Source organism: Miscanthus floridulus, chromosome 8, assembly GCF_019320115.1.
Source record: "Miscanthus floridulus cultivar M001 chromosome 8, ASM1932011v1, whole genome shotgun sequence".
Classification (NCBI taxonomy): domain Eukaryota; kingdom Viridiplantae; phylum Streptophyta; class Magnoliopsida; order Poales; family Poaceae; genus Miscanthus; species Miscanthus floridulus.
Genome location: NC_089587.1, coordinates 228,638,628 through 228,654,131, shown reverse-complemented (window position 1 = coordinate 228,654,131; position 15,504 = coordinate 228,638,628). Strand labels below are relative to the sequence as shown.

The 15,504-nt window shown below is 40.6% G+C and overlaps 1 pseudogene; it reads right to left on the bottom strand.

The window, feature by feature from the left end:
* Positions 1 to 11,162: 11,162 nt before the first annotated feature.
* LOC136475270 (uncharacterized) lies at positions 11,163 to 12,419 on the bottom strand (annotated as a pseudogene).
* Between the last annotated feature and the right edge of the window lie 3,085 nt (positions 12,420 to 15,504).

Below are 15,504 nucleotides of genomic sequence, written 5' to 3'. Positions count from 1 at the left end.
TGCAGACTACAAGTTTATCACTTGGAGGCTCTGAATCTGTTGATAATGGTTGGTACAACTACAACTACAATGATGATGAATTTGATGATGATTACACTGTTGATGGCGCTGATGAGGAGGATTACGCTAATGAGGATAGCACTGATGATGAAGCTGATGAGGACATGTCAGGTGATGATGGCATGTACGAGGAAGATGATCATGATGACATTTATGATGAAGCCAATAATCTACAGAATGCTGACTAGGAACTGGATAATGATGGCAATGGCTGCAGAGATGTTGAAAATGTCCAAGGTGACGATGAGCACTTAACTGGCCATGCACGCAACAAAAAGATGAGAGTGGCAACAGATGGGAGTGGCACATGACATGGTAACGCCATTGGCTCCAAGTGACTAGTAGGCTACAGTTTGGATTTCCTTTTGGTCTAATTTGGTAGAAACCAATAGTGTTGTAGTGTATTGGTGCTGGTACCCTCCAAATGCAAGTGTGCACTAACTAACCTTTTGCTGATCGATGTAGTAAGTAATGTTGCCTTAAGCATGTGTTGCTGACATGTAGGCATGACTGGTGCTGGTGCCAGCTATCCTTTTGCTAATGTAGTGAGCAATGTTGCCTTAAGCATGGCTGCTACATGAAGGCATGAAACAATGTTGCCATATAGATTTTGTATATATCTGCAAAATGGTCTTGTAATGAACCATCGGATGTTGCAGGTTATGTATGATTTTCTGATGTTATTATCTATATGACTATTGGATCATTAATGGATATTGTTTGATCCATTCGATTTAATTGTTCTAGTGAAATATTTCTGCCTTTTCCTTGGCGAGATCATATTTCCTTGGCTACCATATTTGTGCAAAATGTATTGCCTTGGCTAAGAAGGGAGCAAGGAAAATTAATTTTCTTGGTGGGACAACAGACAAGGAAAACAAGGTTTCTTGACGGTTTAAGGCCGCCAAGTAATACACCCTTAACTTGGCGGTAAGTAGCACTCAAGAAAATGCAATTACTTGGCGGTCAAGCACCCCCAAGGAAATATGATTACTTGACGGTGTATGACCCTCAAGAAAATGTATTTACTTGTCGGTTATTCACCCCCAAGAAAATGTATTTACTTGTCGGTCTGCTCATTTTCCTGTCCTCTTATCGGTTGTTACATGTCCATGTTTTTCTTGGCAGGTTGGCAGTCAAGAAAACATTGCTTGAGGGCCAGCCGCCAAGGAAACTCTATTTTCCTTGCAATCCAAACTTGGCGGTTCATGCTTGGCGGTGCACCGCCAAAAAACATTTCCTTGGCGGTTTTCCTATATTCCTTGGTGGTTTTTGGCCACCAAGAAAATTCCGTTCTGTGGTAGTGATGGACCCCGTTCGGCCTACTCGATCTAGGTCAAAATGACCAAGATGGCTAGGTAACTTTGGTATCATGTGATTATGTAGCCACACACGCTAATCAATTGAGAAGGTCATAGCTTACTTGGTGTCTCTAGCAGGAGCCTCCGCTGGTCGAGGAGCTAGAGGGTTCGGGTAGCAAGAAAGCCAGATCCAAGCGAGGCATGCCAAAGATTCCTATTGGTAGGAATGCACACTGGCACATTACTGAATTCGATGAATTCGGGGATCCACTCTCACCGCCTATAGCTTTGACCAAATACAAGACTATCCTTGGGTTACTTGTTAGGGACTTCATCCCGATTAGGTACAGGAAGTGGATTGAGAAAGATGATGGCCCGTGGAAGGTTCCCAAAAGTGAGAAGGATTACATATGGGATGTCAAGATCTCAGAGTATTTCACTTTCCCAACAGAGTATGACAGGGAGTTAGTCAAGAAAAAAGCAAATGAAATCATGGGGACATGCTTCAAGAATTTCAAGGGGACATTGTACAAGAATTTTATCCTTCAAAATAAAGAGCCAGATTTCAATGGTGGACAGTTTAGCAAGCAGAAGGACTTCTGGCAGGATTTCAAGGAATATAGGTTATCCGAGGAGTACTTAGAACTGAGCAGGAAGAACAAGGAGAACTCGCAGAAAACGACGAATTCTCATCATCTCGGCTCTCGTGGCTACGCCAAAAAGATGCTAGAATTTGAAGCAGAACTTCAAAAGATGGATCGCCTTGCTGAGGAAGGCGTTCAGGTTGAGATCGCCGATTGGGGGCCCAGATCGGTAATATACTGTATGGGGAGGAATGTACGGCACGTTGAGGACGGGAGCTTTAGCTCCACAAATCAACCCATGAGCGAACTCATCCAGAGGATCTCCCAGGTAACTGAGGAGGTGAGGCAAGGGACTTGCACTTCTACTAGGGAGAAAGACGTGCTCACCCAAGCACTCAAAACCAAGGAGCACCCTAGTCACACTAGAGGAACCGGTATTGTTCCTTGGAAACTAGCATCCCCCCAAGAATCTAACACTTACCGAAGCCGCTCGAGGGGTAGAGCGAAACAGGAGGTAGAGTATTTGAGGCAACTAAAAGAGATGGAAGACAGAATGAAAGCACAGATTGAGGTGACTGTTGAAGCGCGAGTCGAGCAAATTTTGCTGTCCAAGGGCTCAGGAGTACCACAAAACCCTACTCTTACTACCTTTAGCCCACAGTTTAGGGGTCACAGCAGCTGCGGATTGACCCCGCTCGATGAAGAAGAGATGAATGTGCCTCATCCGGTGGACGACATCACCGAACCCATCAATGTCAAGTTATACATCCGTCAGGAATGGACAAAGGACAAGGTGGCGCTTGGCCAGGCCTGGCCTATGGGAGATAGAACAATTAATGGCCACCCAATTCCACAGGGGTATGCTCACATCACCATTGATAGAATACTTGATAAGAAGTATAACGAGATACCCATTGAGTACCCCGTAGCGGAAGACAGGCCGAAACTTGGTCAAAACAAGGGCTCTCAAGTGGCCTGGCGCAAGCGCTTCATTAAGCTTGACCATCAATTGTCCTCTGATGATGAGGATGACTGCGAGTCTTCGCCCACCCACGATGATCACTCACCATCTCCCAATAGAGATCACTCCCCTCCTCATCCGGAGCCATCACCCCCGAGAAGACAGAGGTCTCCTTCTATTCCTCCTCGTCCGACTCCATCTTCATCAGCCCTGAGAAAAGAGACTCCTCCTCCTCCTCCATCTTCATTAGCACCGAGAAAACAGAATTCTCGTCGTCATCCTCCTCCTCCTCCACCTCAGCCCAAAACAAGATCAAGGACATCCTCGTAGTCGCAGAAAAGATCCTTAGATTCGGTCGCTAATGCTCCCAAAGTGGACCAACAAAAAAGAAAAGGCCATTCAATGGCAGCGTTACCACCTTGATGAAAGAAAAATTTATAGCACACATCTCGAAGAAAGATTGTGTTAGTTTCTTCAATCTCTGTGCCTCACTGCCTTTGTTTTTGTTGAAGTCCAAATTCGAAAGGCAAACATAGAATAAATACACTACAACAAGAGACGAAGAAATACACAATAAAGATTTAAGGAACATACAGAACTACGTCGAAGACAACCCAGGATTAACCATGGAAGAGGCCGTGAACATCTATTATGATGTACAAGGGACGGGAACACCGGCAATGAAGTATGAAAGGGGCAATCTTTTGGTTCCCGATCATGAGTATAAAAATCTGACAACATATATGCGCCAGTTACATGAATATTACATGGCTCAAGCAACAGAGACGGATGACTTTGGTTTTGAGGTTATTATCCGTTTGCCACATGTTTTCCATTATCCTGAAGAAGAGAAGTTCGATGTCGAGTGGGAGTGCTTGTTCCAGCTATACCAGAAACGCTCTCTTGATGTTCAAATGTTGATGCTGTGGACTATGTAAGTACCCTACACGCATGATATTACAATTAACTACTCTCTTGAGACACAATTTGTTAACTTTTGAGCACTTCCCATGATTTTATATAGGTGTATAGCAAAATTTTGCATTCTAAAAAGCAAATGGAATTACATAGGCTTCTTGGACCCCTTGCGAGTCAATGAGAGAACATGTCTAGGCCTCCATGGATATGACGTGGAAGACCTGAAACAGAGATTGATTGCTGTTTTCGACGAATTCACGATGAAGAACAAAACCCATATACTTCTAGCCTACAACTGCGAGTATGTGTTCTCGGCTTTTAATTTTATGCTTCTTTTTTCGTTAAGATTATTCGATAATTAGGATTTTGTGATTACATCAACCATTTCTTCTGCATTTGTGTCAATCTTGCTAAAAATCTAATCGAGGTATAGGACTCGAAGAAAAAACCATTTCATTATCTGGATGCACTGGTGGCAGTGCTGAATTAATAAGCGATCCTAATAACATATTATTTTCTAATCACGCATACCGCTTTCTAATGTTTCTCCCTTTAATGTTGCTTAGTGTCCGAAGAAGATATATCGATGACACGCAGGTCCCATTCAAGGTTGTCGAAATGGAGGGGAAGTACCTATCACAGCCGGTGGGAAACAATGAATACGGGTTTTATGTAATGTGGGCAATACTTCGCTACATCGGCGGGAAATCGGAAGAAACCGATAAGTTGGTGTGTATAATCCCCATTTCATTTATGTCTGTTAATAATTCAACAAAATGATTTACTGTTCCTCTTTGGATATCATCTTTTTTGAACGACAGCGCAAGAAATATAACCACGAAGACTGTTAGACATGGAGATCGTCGCACTGCAATCGGAGCTGGCAAAATTCATCTTAGCCGAGGTATTGGAAAAAGATGGAGTATTTTCCATTGCACAATCCGAGAAATACAAGGACCAGTATGGCCCAGAGCTACTCGCCACATTATTGTAAGAAGTCCGAGAAGCATTGCACAATCTGTGAAGTCTGAGAACATTTTTTTAGGGATCGAGATCTAGATAAGAACATTTGAATTGTAACCATAACATTTGTAATGTTTAATATTGATGAACCTGTCGTCTACGTAGCGTATATAAAGAGAAATCCGATTCCACGAAAAAATATAAATTAAAATCAATTATAAAACAATAAAATACGAACGTAACATCACTGCCGGTTATCAGAAAACCGGCAGTGTTGTCGTAAACATCACTGTCGATTATCAACAAAACCGGCAGTGATGGCACTGCCGGCTCGAGCCACAAACCGGCAGCATTGGCTTAGCCATCACTGTCGGTTCTTCTCAAAAACCGGCAGTGATTCTTACTATAACACTACCGGTTGAAACACAAACCGACAGTGTTGTTGGAACTGAACTCTACCGGGTGGTCTTATGAACCAGCAGTGTTGGTGGAAATTAACACTGCCGGTTGTGTAAAGAACCGGCAGTGAAGTTGAAGAACACTGCCGGTTTATAGGAACCAACAGTGATAGCTTACCCTCATCACTGCCGGTATGGTTGTGCCGATTCAAAATTCAGCAGTGATAGGGTATTTTGAACCGGCAGTGAAGTGTTATTCTGACGTAGTGTTATAGACACTTTGATAATGGCCCTAGGTGTGAAAATTGATGAGCTACAATCTGCTCAGGGTCAGGGATTCTCTAAGCTGCAATCTGAAAATGTTTTTACTTTTGCCAAGACTAACGTTACTACTAAAGGGATCTGTGATGATGGGGTTTATTTGACCAATATAACAGGAAATCTCCAAAATAGCAAGAAAATGTCAAATGATGCTTCAGGATCTGCTCAGCTAGGGCTATCCAAGTCCCAAGATGTAGGTGCTTTTACTCTTATTAAGGGACTTGCATATCTCCTGATGGGATTAGTAATGCTAAAAATTTGCTTACTGCTAATCATGCTTCAGATCTCCACAGTACAGTAGGAAGTCATTTCTTCAGCCCAAATGCATGACCTGAAGCACAACCTCTGGACCTCTTAATGTTCAAGGAGACTTCTGTTTATCCGAACAATGTTTCTGTTTCTAAAAACAATTCAGACAATGCAAAGCTATTGTTGTGTTCTGCAGAAGTCAACTTGATTGAATCTCTGGACAGTGATCACAGAGGAACCAATCAGCAATAAAATGAAACTAATTTGGTAAATATGTTAACCATTGATATCTCCTTGGATCTCATGTCTTCATGTGACGACGGTAGTTTAGATGAATGCTTCTCACATCTAGTCTTTTTTGTTTTTGTCTGTGCCCTGTAGGGTACAAGTACAACTACAACAAGCACTACCGGAAACAATAGATTTGCCGAGTGCCAAAAGATTTGCCGAGTGCATTCCATCGGGCACTCGGCAAAAAAACTATTTGTCGAGTGCTTCAGAAACAACACTCGGCAAAACAATGGCACTCGGCATAACAATATCTTTACCAAGTGCTGAAAAGGACCACTCGGCAAACTAGAAAAAAAACACTCGGCAAAACAGAGACACTCGGCAAAAAATCACCACGTGGATATTTGTCAGTTAGTGTGCCGGTCGTTAGGAGTTTGCCGAGTATCCGTTAGTGGCACTCGGCAAAGAAGTAAGTTTACCGAGTGTTTTTCTGTAGCACTCGGCAAAGAAATAATTTTGCCGAGTGTTTTTTTTTGTACTCGGCAAATAAATAGTTTTTTTCTCTTCTGACCTTGAAACTTTTTCTCCTGTCCACATACAACATGTGGTACTCCATGTTAAGATTTGGTATATTTCTGGATCTGTTTGCTATATTTAATTAATTTATTGCATTTGAAGGAATTTTTTTGGTATAAGTCAAATTTGAACTACAAGTGATTTAAATAATAGAATAAAATGAGTAGAAAAATGATATTCATGTTATTGAGTCCGGTGTGAGGCCTTACCTAGGAAATAAAAAGAAATTTTGAACATCTTATTCAGGAAACACAACCACGAACGTGTGGCTGAATGGTTTTTAAATTCTAAAAAAAGCGAACGAAGTCTGAAAAAATCATGAGATTTGTCAAGATATCATACGTAGAGGCCATGGTAAAAAATTGAGAAGGTTTCGCACAATCTGTCACGTACGATGTTTATAAACCGAAGTATCTCAGAAGAAGAATTGTGCGTTGAGAAGGATTCGATAAGATTTAGAGTCAAAGTAACGGTCGAATTGGGGTTTGACTTCAAAACTTGTTGTATAGGCAATAGAGAACATAGATTGATTCATGTGTAATTTTGGTAATTTTTTGGATCCGTTTGATAATTTTAATTTATTAAGTGTAATTATAGAATTTTAATTGATATAAATTGAATTTGTGCTATAACTGCATGAAATAATAAGTTTTTTTCTCTTCTGATCTCGAAACTTTTTCTACTATTTACATATAATATGTGGTACATCATGTTAAGATTTGGTATATTTCTGGATCTGTTTGCTATATTTAATTAATTTATTGCATTTCAAGGAATTTTTTGGTATAAGTCAAATTTGAACTGCAAGTGATTCAAATAATAGAATAAAATGAGCATAAAAATAATATTCATGTTATTGAGTCCGGTGTAAGGCCTTATCCAGGAAATGAAAATAAATTTCAAACATCTTGTTCTGGAAACACGACCACGAACGTATGGCCGAATGGTTTTTAAATTCTAAAAAAAAGCAAACGAAGTCTGAAAATCATGAGATTTATCAAGATCCCATGATATCATACGTGGAGGCCATGGTAAAAAATTAAGATGGTTTCGCACAATCTATCATGTACGATGTTTACAAACCGAAGTATCTCAGAAGAAGAATCGTAGCGTTAGGAAGGATTCGGTAAGATTTGGAGTCTAAGTGACGGTTGAATTGGGGTTTGACATCAAAACTTTTTGTATAGGCAATAGAGAACATAGATTGATTCATGTGTAATTTTGGTAATTTTTTTGATCCGTTTGATAATTTTAATTTATTAAGTGCAATTATAGAATTTTAATTGATATAAATTGAATTTAAGCTATAATTGCTTGAAATAATAAGTTTTTTTCTCTTCTGACCTTGAAACTTTTTCTACTGTCCACATACAATATGTGGTACTCTATGTTAAGATTTTGTATATTTCTGGATCTGTTTGCTATAATTAATTAATTAATTACTTTTCAAAGAATTTTTTAGTATAAGTCAAATTTGAACCGCAAGTGATTCAAATAATAGAATAGAATGAGTAAAAAATGATATTCATGTTATTGAGTCCGGTGTGAGGCCTTATCCAGGAAATGAAAAGAAATTTCGAACATCTTGTTTAGGAAACACGACCACGAACGTGTGACCGAATGGTTTTTAAATTCTAAAAAAGCAAACGAAGTCTAAAAATTATGAGATTTGTCAAGATCTCATGATATCATACGTGGAGGCCATGGTAAAAATTTGAGAAGGTTTCACACAATCTGTCATGTACGATGTTTACAAACCGAAGTATCTCAGAAGAAGAATCGTAGCGTTGAGAAGGATTCGATAAGATTTGGAGTCAAAGTGACGGTCGAATTGAGGTTTGACTTTAAAACTTTTTGTATAGGCAATAGAGAACATAGATTGATTCATGTGTAATTTTGGTATTTTTTTATCCGTTTGATAATTTTAATTTATTAAGTGCAATTATAGAATTTTAATTGATATAAATTGGATTTGAGCTATAACTGCATGAAATAATGGAATAATATTCCTAGAAAAATCAAATATATATTGTTTAGTGAATTTGAGAATGTATTTTCAAAGTATATCAGAATAAATTGAGGAAACGCGTTATGGAAAAGAAGGAAAATGAAAAAAAAAGTTTGCGAAGTTTGTCGAGTGTCCCTGAGATGGCACTCGGCAAACATGGGGTTTGCCGAGTGTCAGACCTGAGACACTCGGCAACCCGCTTCACAGGGCCCCACACACGTGCAGTAGTTTAGGATTTGGAAATGGAAAAAAAACAAAACGGGTTTGTCGAGTGCCTGTGATCTAGCACTCGGCAAACCTACTGTTTCTGGTAGTGAAGAAAGTCCAAAGGAAGTTGAGGTAGGCTAGCTACGTTTGAAACCCACATGAGCCACCCACAGAAAGGAAAAAAAAGAGAAAAATAAAAGTAATAAAAAAGATATATATATTTAAGGCATCATAGTGTCATTTTATTAGGGGATTGTAGGACACAATCACACAAGTGATTTGGATTTTTTTCTCTTTTTTGGATGTAGAATACACTTTTTGGTAATAGGTGAGAGGATTTGTTTGTGTATTTCATGTTGGTACTGCATATATATTTCCAAAAAGAATTGTGTACTTCTGTTATATATTCTCTGTACTTTTCTATTTCTCTGTGCTGCAATAATTGGTACTGTTTTCTTGTGGTGGATCAATTATTAAGATTCTCGTTATCCTATGAATTAATTATACCCCATGAAGGGCTCTCTCACATCCATGACGTGATGCAACTCCGATGAGTTACATCTCATGGCCTGTTTGCTAGAAGGTCTTGATGCAACAAATTATATCTCCTCCTGTAACCAGATGTACCTTGTTTTACTGTAATATGATTAGTATTGAACATTGATAATTTAATCTTGTATTGTGTTTTCCTTGTATCAGAATCTCCTTTTGCAGCGAAAGGTCACTTCTATTCTCAATTGCCACATAGCAATTTGAGCATGTTTATTCCTTATTTGTGCAAAAGAATTGTTTGGCCATGTTACACATCAGGCTTTTCTAATTTCCTCAGGATGGATCACAACTTAACTTTGCAGCATTGTTTGCATGCTGCCAGTTGTCTCTGAACTATATGATGCCGCAGTCATCAGGTTGGCAGATCATGTTGGATGCTTCAAGTCCACAGTAACATTGTTGACTTGAATAAATTATTGACCCCAAACATTAAATATGTTACATGTAGTGTGCATGTATAGTGTATGGGCTATGTCAACCTAATAAGATTTTGAAGATCTGTTGACATGTCAAAACACTAATAATGCTTGATCTGAACTCTTCTTTCTTGGAGCCTGAACGAAGACCTATGTAAGTGCCATCTGGCTGCTGAAAGATATGATTCTGACTTCTGAAAGATATGTTGTGTGATACATAATATATACTTTTGTTTTTAATATAAGTCAACACAGGATGCGACCTTGGAGTTGAAGAATCCCCATCTACGGTGTATGTCCTCCTCTCATTTGAAACCCATATATTTGGTATGTGATATGTCCATTTTCTGTGGTTGTTGTTTCAGGTACATGAAACTGTACCATTTAGAATGCATATGGTTCATGAAATTGATCGATTAGCGCTGCAGTGAAGAAGGGAATGTTTCAGAACACATTGCTTTGGATCTCAACCTGAACTGAACCTTTGGAACCATCTACATACTGTTTTTCCTACTCTGCAGTGAATCTGAATTGAAGCTCAAAGGAAAACATATTATATTCTTCTAGTTCTTTTATTGTTCAGAAGCAACATTTGAGATGTATTTGTCTTGAGTTGACCTTTGCTTCTGATGCTCGCTCTTGACTCGAGCAGCGGCTCCTTTTTGAACACCTAATATCAGGCCACTTAGAGCAAGGCTAATGGTTTAGCCCACAGCCGGCTGAGAGAAGCTGCCATGTCACTTACAGCTAATCATACAGTCAACCTGTACAGTGAGCCGACTGAGAGGTGTACTATAATAAAAATACAAGCATTTAATGTCAACATGTAGAAGCCCATGTACATGCCATCAGCTGTGATAGATATCTTTGTAGCCATTCACCAAACAATAATAATATGACGGAAACAGGTGGATAAATGAAAAATACTAAGCCAAGACATGACTGTATACTGAAATGAGATCCACGGAACTTCAGAGAATTTTTTTTTCTCCAACTAGTGAAACAACATCAATCAAGCCATACTAAATAAGTTCATTAACTAGCACATTGATAAGTTCAAGCAAGAGTTCGCTAGCACATAGATCTAGACGACGGAGATAGAAGCAACTTCGGTAGAATGGAGCAGCCAGCACATTTGCATCAAGTGACAACACTGCAAGCATAATAGTGTCAAAGTTAAACATATGGGTCCTGAAAATTAGCTAGAAAAGTTCAAGTTTGTGGACAAGTGTGGATCAAATACGTTCAAGACAACATGTTCAGAATTTTAGAGTGGATACCTGCAAGTAGCATCTGCAGCATTCAGTACACCATGCCCAGTCTTGATTCCTGGAAAAATACATGTAAGACATCATGTTAGTTCTCACTATGAAGGGAAAAACAACAGAAACATGCAGGTTTCAGAATTCTACCATGACTAGTTACGTTGCCTATTTCCGAACTTGCGCCAAATGTGCTCAATGAGATCATTTTTAAGCTGGGTATACTGTGGACGATCTCGGATAGCAGCTTTTCTACGCATGACATCGGCAAAGCGTGGATTACGACTAGTGTTCACTTCAGGAGGTAGAGCAAAGGATGCCCCTGGATTCTCATTCAAGTCAATATGAATTTTAACATCCTCTCTTTCATCTTCCACTATCATATTGTGGAGAATCACACAAGCTAGCATGATTATTCCAATACTCTTTCTCTTCCATAGGCGTGCAGGACGACGAACAATGGAAAAACGGGACTGCAATACCCCAAAAGCACGCTCCACATCTTTCCTTGCCCCTTCTTGATGCTCAGCAAACAACTGATGCTTCTCTGTTTGGGGAAGTGTTATTGACTTCATGAAGGCTGCCCATTCTAGATATATACCATCAGCAAGGTAATAACCAGTTCTATACTCATTGCCATTGACTGAAAACTGAACTTGAGGGGCTTCTCCTTTTAAGGCATCAAGAAAAAGTGGGGACTGGTTCAGCACATTAAGGTCATTGTTTGACCCAGCAACTCCAAAGAATGCATGCCAAATATGAAGGTCATGGGAAGCAATGGCTTCTAGGATTATAGTTGGAACTCCATAATCACCACGGGTGAATTGCCCCCTCCAAGCTAAAGGACAATTCTCCCAACGCCAATGCATGCAATCTATGCTACCTAGCATTCTAGGAAAACCACGAGACTCGTTAACCTGGAGTATTCTCTCAACATCCTCACGTGTGGGGCGTCGCAAGTACTCCCCACCAAACACCTCAATCACCCCTCGCGCAAACTTGTCCAAGCACTGTAATGCAGTGGACTTTCCAATCTTCAAGTACTCATCAAGAGCATCTGCAGGACTGCCATAAGCCAGCATGCGCATGGCTGCTGTACACTTCTGCAATGGTGAGAGCCCTATTCGACCAGCACAATCTGCCCTATAAGTAAAATAGGGATTCCACTGACCAAGGGCATCCACAATTCTTAGGAAGAGACGCCTATTCATACGAAATCTAGTACAGAACATACTCTCGGGGTAGAGTGGTTCTTCAGCAAAGTAGTCCGCTACAAGACGCTCATGGGCACCTGCATGATCTCTCCGGGTGCTCTTTCAAGGACCATATTGTCGCTGAGGTACCCCACCCGAGAAGGCAGACTTGAACTTCATTGCAAGACTCCTAGCAAAGGAGTCGAGGACGCTATGCTCGGCAACATGCTTTTCAAGGATTTTGGAAGGGGCTAGCTCATCAGAATCATCTGAGTATGAGTATGAATCTGACATGGTTTGGGCTGAGTAGGAAGATCAGAGAGCACGAGGAGAGAAACTCAGTTTTGCAGCCAGAATAGAAAGATGAGGGGATTATATAGAGTGTTCTGATACGTGTTGTAGTTCTGCACTGCATTGTAGTTACGTGCAATTTAATTGTAGTATGGTTATCTGGAGTATTGACTACGTGTATGAGTATCTGGACTGCATGCTAACAGTCCACATTTTCAGCATAGACTACATTAAGTGCAGCACATAAATCAGTCATGCCTGGTTGCTGAGCTGACGAACCTGCCACGCCTGGTTGCTGTATGCCGCCACCGAACCAGTATGGTGCGGATGAAGGAGGCAAACACTGCGGCGGGCGAGGCGGACACCACATGCCGGGTCCGAACATGGAAGGGATGGATGCTGGTTGAACGGGCTCAGTGCCCGGGGCGCCAACAGGCTGAACCACCGGCCGGGGAATCTCCATAGGTGCCGGCGCAAAGGTTCTCTTCGATTTCTTACTCATCTCGCACAGGCAACGGCGGCGGCCGGTCGGTGTGGTGTCTAGGGTTTGGGAGAGAGGTCGATTGGGGAGGAATTGAGGCTTAAATTGTTCGATTTGGCGCGCAAACAACCAATCTGGCGCGCGGGGAAGCAATTTGGCGGGAGAGCATGCCGATTTGGCGCCGAGAGAGATGGTGTGGAGCACGGGATCGGGAAGGGGAGAGACGGGAGAGCGAAGCGTCGGCTTCTCGCCGATAGCGAGCTGGGAGACGGCTGCGAGAATAAATTTTTTCTCGGACCATGAGCTGCAGGTGGGCGAGATGGGAAACGCTCGCTCCGTAATCTCTCTCCGACGTGGCCCTTTTCCGTGTCGATGTGGACTCCTCCCAGCCGGCTAAAAAAACGTTATTATACTTGCTCTTATGAAGTATGGTACTGCAATACTATAATGTTCCATAAAGAAAAAGGGTGCAGCTCCCAATATCGATCAGTGGCAGTGATTGATCCCTCTTCTGAGACCAATCACGTTGCTGCCACAAGCCATGTCCTGGTTGCATTGTGGCCTTCTGTCTGTATGGAAGTCCAGGTGCAGAGAAACTGACTTGAGGAGTTATTTTAGAGAAAAGGCTCCTCACTTCTCCGGCATCAGGTCAGCCGTCACATTTCAGAATCTCCAAGCTATTAATTTTCCATTAGGTTGTGAATCATTGTATGCTTTTGCCAGTTCAGTTGTAGAACAGGGGTGGTGGGAGTAGTAGTTGCTGCGCACAAAGAAAAATATCCAAAAGATTCCATCCCAATATGCTTAAGAATGTGGATTGTTCGTGCGCAAATGATTATCCTTTATTTTTTCTGTGGTGCTTAAGAATTTGTTACTCTTGCAGCTTTGGTTGTCTTGTGCACCTGCTGTTTGGTGAGCTCCCTAAGCTGAGACATTGTACCTAGAGCCCTAGAGGGCTCGTTATAAGGTTATCAAGGGATGCCCTTCTTCTTTCTTTGTTTTTGAACTCCCAGCCCAGCCCAGCCCCCCTGTTTTTATTGATAACAGCAATATATAAGAAAATAATTAAGCACTAAAGGCCTCTTTGGAGCACATAAATTTCACACACAAGAAAAATGCAGGAAACGGAGAAAAAATCCCGCATTCCAGGGGGCCTAAATGTGATGGAAAGTTATGAAAGTAAAAGAAGCATGGGTATATATACTTGTTATTTAGGCTTAGCCAAGGCTTGAGATAGGCTAGAATATATATATATATATATATATATATATATATATATATATATATATATATATATATATATATATATATATATATATATATATATATAGACTTACTGTTATGTTATGTAGCTGGCCGCAGAATAAGTTATTCTGTGGCCGCTTTGAATTACGATAGTTACTATATTAATTTATGAGATTATGGTAACTTCCTCGTAAGTGATTTACTATAGCATTATGGTAAGTATTATCTTGAATTATAGTAACCCATGTATCGTAAATGTGTATTATCATTATCGTAAATTGGTACAAACATTATCGTAAATCAAGACGGTATATATATATATATATGTATATGTCGTGTATACATAAAAGAAATGGATGCGTTGAGATGTAGCTAGAGGTTGTGTGTGACTAGGTGTGATAAAACCTAACGAGGCGTGACTAGCTCGAATGCTTGATCTAGAGGGAAATGGATGAGATCAAGCTTGTTGTTTAATCCCATTCCAGCCCTATGTTATGTTTCATGCACAACGGCACATAGGGTTTGTAGGGACAGCTCAAGACCATTTGTAGGGGCGGTTTGACTAGCCACCTCTACCAAACCGTCTCTACAAATCATGTATTTGTAGGGGCGGTTCCCAGACCGCTCCTACAAATCGATTTGTAGGGGCGGCTGTAGTACCAGCCGCCCCTATAATACCTGTTTGTAGGGTCGGTTCAGTCTAGAACCGTTCCTACAATATATTTTTCCGCAAAAAATCAAATTTACAATTCGAATTCGACCAGAACATACATATGGCCCTGTTTGTTTCCACGTTCACGTTGCGAGTGAGCGAGGAAAGCGAGATAATCCCGCCGAACGGCCCACAACCAACGTTCCGAACCGCGTTCACTCAAGAGTATTATATAAACTACAAGCACAAGAGTATTATATAAACTACAATTACAAGTCCAATTCACAAGAATATATATAATCCATCATTAAATAGACATAATTCATAAGGTAAAACCAATATCAAATTTCATACACATTGTTATCAACGGCCTAGAGCTAGCCTTTCAGTCTCATGAAGGTGTTGGTACTGAGGATTTCTACCTAAGTTAGACTCTCGGTCATGGTAGGTGCCTTTGACGTGTACAATCTGGTCCAATATAAAGTTGCAAAGGTCACCGACGAGCTCTAAGAGTTGGTCATCCTTGTATGGGTTTCTTTTCATTTTTTTCTCTTCTTTCCACTACAAGAGAACAAGTTTCGGTTTAGTATTTCATACCATGTACGAAGTTTTTATACTACGGGTGAAGACGTTTA